The sequence below is a fragment of the Leucoraja erinacea genome, chromosome 32 (assembly GCF_028641065.1).
Source record: "Leucoraja erinacea ecotype New England chromosome 32, Leri_hhj_1, whole genome shotgun sequence".
Lineage (NCBI taxonomy): Eukaryota > Metazoa > Chordata > Chondrichthyes > Rajiformes > Rajidae > Leucoraja > Leucoraja erinaceus.
The window spans coordinates 2,586,180-2,590,295 of record NC_073408.1 but is presented as its reverse complement, the minus strand read 5'-3'; the positions used below and the strand labels follow the sequence as shown (position 1 = coordinate 2,590,295).

Here is a 4,116-nt window from a genome sequence, read left to right as displayed (position 1 = left end):
AGTAACGATGATAAAGGAAACAGGCCTTTGTTAGCTGTTTGTAGGGTGAACTATTCTGCATATCTTTTATTCATTGGTCTTTATCTCTCCACATCACTGTCTATATCTCTCGTTTGACTTATCCCGAACCAGTCTGAAGAAGGGTCTCAACCTGAAACGTCACCTGTTGTTAGTTGTGTGCTAGGTGAGAATGAGCACAGACAATTAGACTCAACAAGAGAACTTTGAAGGTACACAAAATTGCTGGTGAAACTCAGCGGGTGCAGCAGCATATATGGAGCGAAGGAAATAGGCGACGTTTCGGGCTGAAATTCTTCTTCAGGAACTTTGAAGCTGGTACGACTTGGGTGAGGGAGGGAAGGAGTGAAGAGGGATGCTGTTTTGTCCTGCACTTTTCACTCTCTTTTGCCCAATTCTCTCACTCTTTTTCTGTCTCTTTATGAGAGGTAGCAATAAGCTCTTCTCTGAGATTTCAGCATAGTGGTTGTGATGCAAAAATGCAGGACACATTTAGTTATAAGAAATCAATGGTCTGCATTTGCCACACAATAATTTACAAAAAATATGTAAACATTTCATCGATGTCTTTCAGAGATTCATCAATACAGATTCCTTATGTAAACAGGTTTTATATTCAATAAACAAGCCCCTTATTAACTCACCAGCCAATGCTTTTTAACATATCGTAAAGATGCATTTGATTAAAATGGTAAGAGGATATAATCAACATAATTCATGGCACTTTGATGAGAACGGTTAATGTCACATCAGGTGAAGAGTATTAACATTCTCTACAGCTCATTAACACAGAGAATTAAAGTAACTAGACAAAGAGGCAAGGTTTCTGGAACTACACAGCTTAAAAAAAAAAAACATTCATTAAAAAGTACCTCTATTTACCAGTATCACTTCTTTTCTCACTCTATATTTCTGGTTCCTACTCTGTGTGCACTGGGTAGCCGTTTGCAAGTCAATACTAAAAGACAGATATGAGGTTCATTGGTACAAACTGCAATCTTTGGGCAGTCCACATTTCTGAATATCTGGGATTGGATCCGGAATCATTTATACTGAAGACTGATTGCTCTACTTTACCACTATTTTGGGTAGTGCCTGCTGGAGCAAAGGACAGTATTGGCTGTGTGAGAAATCTAAAGCCTATGGAATATGATCATGAGTACAGTAACCCACATGGTTCAGCTTGTTCTGCTATTCACAAAGTTCATGGCTGATCTCTCACCTCTGCGCCATTTTCCAACACTATTCCCACGTCACCCACATCCATTAGAAATCTATTGAACTGTGCTTTGGGTCAATACAACAACTGAGCTCTCCGGCTCCCTGGAATTGATCATTCTCTGTGAGAGGAATTCTCCTGAGCTCAGCCTTAAACAGCCTTTCCTTATGATTAATCTTGCCCTCTAGTCCAAGATTCCTCAGCATGGTATGAACTCTTCTAACCTGTCAATCTCTTTTAGAATACTTCTGCAGGGTCCCTGGAATACAAGCCTGCTCATTTCAATCCATCAGCCTTCAAACCAGCCTGAGTGTGCACAATTCTGGGCAGGTAAAGGAGCCAACATTGGACACAGTACACAATTGTGTAAGAGCTGATGTCTCAATACAAAACGTTCAATTCAATTACATTTGGCACTGCACTTTATGTGTGAAGCTGAACTTGACTTGACTTGACTGGGTCACATGGAAGTGAAGCTTAAAAAACACCATTAGAATTCACAAAGGTTTACTGAGCTGCGTAGATACATTATCAGTCACATTAGTCTTTGATTTAGACTGTTTCTCCTGAGTACTCTTATTGATAAATATCATTTCAAGCCCTGGTTCCTCTAATATTAGAATCCTTCACAGACTGAATAATTGCTTAAACCTAGGCAGTTACCCCTCAGTGTGGAAAACTCCAAATTAGATGATACATTTTTAAATGTCCCGTGGAACATTCTATAAGATATGCAAAAAAGTAACGATGATAAAGGAAACTGGCCTTTGTTAGCTGTTTGTAGGGTGAACTATTCTGCATATCTTTTATTCATTGGTCTTTATCTCTCCACATCACTGTCTATATCTCTCGTTTGACTTATCCCGAACCAGTCTGAAGAAGGGTCTCGACCTGAAACGTCACCTGTTGTTAGCTGTGTGCTAGGTGAGAATGAGCACAGACAATGAGACTCAACAGGAGAACTTTGAAGGTACGCAAAATTGCTGGTGAAACTAAACGAGTGCAGCAGCATATATGGAGCGAAGGAAATAGGCGACGTTTCGGGCCGAAACCCTTCTTCAGGAACTTTGAAGCTGGTACGACTTGGGTGAGGGAGGGAAGGAGTGAGGAGGGATGCTGTTTTGTCCTGCACTTTTCATTCTCTTTTGCCCAATTCTCTCACTCTTTTTCTGTCTCTTTATGAGAGGTAGCAATAAGCTCTTCTCTGAGATTTCAGCATAGTGGTTGTGATGCAAAAATGCAGGACACATTTAGTTATAAGAAATCAATGGTCTGCATTTGCCACACAATAATTTACAAAAAATATGTAAACATTTCATCGATGTCTTTCAGAGATTCATCAATACAGATTCCTTATGTAAACAGGTTGATAATATATTCAATAAACAAGCCCCTTATTAACTCACCAGCCAATTGCTTTTTAACATATCGTAAAGATGCATTTGATTAAAATGGTAAGAGGATATAATCAACATAATTCATGGCACTTTGATGAGAACTGGTTAATGTCACATCAGGTGAAGAGTATTAACATTCTCTACAGCTCATTAACACAGAATTAAAGTAACTAGACAAAGAGGCAAGGTTTCTGGAACTACACAGCAAATTAAAAAAAAAAACATTCATTAAAAGTACCTCTATTTACCAGTATCTCTGCTTTTCTCACGATATATTTCTGGTTCCTACGCTGTGTGCACTGGGAAGACGTTTGCAAGTCAATACTAAAAGACAGATTTGAGGAACATTGGGACAAACTGCAATCTTTGGGAAGTCCACATTTCTGAAAATCTGGGGTTGGATCCGGAATCATTTATACTGAAGACTGGTTGCTCTGGTCTTTACCACTATTTTGGGTAGTGCCTGCTGGAGCAAAGGACAGTATTGGCTGTGTGAGAAATCTAAAGCCTATTAGGAATATGATCATGAGTATCAGTAACCCACATGGTTCTCTGAGCTTGTTCTGCTATTCACAAAGTTCATGGCTGATCTCTCACCTCTGCGCCATTTTCCAACACTATTCCCACGTCACCCGCGTCCCTTAGAAATCTATTGAGCTGTGCTTTGGATCAATACAACAACTGAGCTCTCCGGCTCCCTGGAATTGATCATTCTCTGTGAGAGGAATTCTCCTGAGCTCAGCCTTAAACAGCTTTTCCCTATGATTAATCTTGCCCTCTAGTCCAAGATTCCTCAGCCATGGGATACATCCTCTCTCCATCTAACCTGTCAATCTCTTTTAGAATATTGTAAGCTTCTGCAGGGTCTCCTTTCAATCTTCAAATCTCAAGAGAATACAGTCTTAGCCTGCTCAAGCTCTCCTCTCACACAAAATCCATCAGCCTTCAAACCAGCCTAGTGAATGCACAATTCTGTGGCAGGTAAAGGAGCCAACATTGGACACAGTACACAATTGTGTAAGAGCTGATGTCTCACCGTCCCTATACAAAACGTCCTTATTTATGTAATTAAAACCTTGCATAAAAGCCCAACATTACATTTGTCCTCCTCAGCACTTGCTTCACCTGCATGTTGATCTAGATATGCATGTGCCCAAGCATATCTGGATTCCCGTTGGACATCAACGTCACCACAATTCTCACCACCTTATCAAGTACTCTGCATCTCTGTTCTGTGCATCGAAATGGATCTCACAAATTTCCCATCTCCCATGTCATTGGCCACTCTCTTGGTTTGCCCATATCTCCTTGAAGCCACTTTGCATCCTTCTGCCTTCCCACAATCCCACATGGTTTAGAATCAGTAACAAACTTGGTAACATGATACTTCATACCATCAGCCAAATCGTTGGCGTGGATCATGAGTAGTTGAGGGCGAAGCACCAATCCCTTTGGTAGTTCATGAATGACAGCTTGCTAGAC

General features: G+C 40.5%; 1 long non-coding RNA gene across 1 annotated transcript; it reads left to right on the top strand.

Moving 5' to 3' along the window:
- The first annotated feature begins 1,710 nt into the window (after positions 1–1,710).
- On the top strand, positions 1,711–2,831 carry LOC129712273 (uncharacterized). Its single transcript, XR_008726025.1, has 2 exons — positions 1,711–2,207; positions 2,311–2,831. It is a non-coding gene; the product is annotated as an uncharacterized LOC129712273 (long non-coding RNA).
- The last annotated feature ends 1,285 nt before the right edge of the window (positions 2,832–4,116 follow it).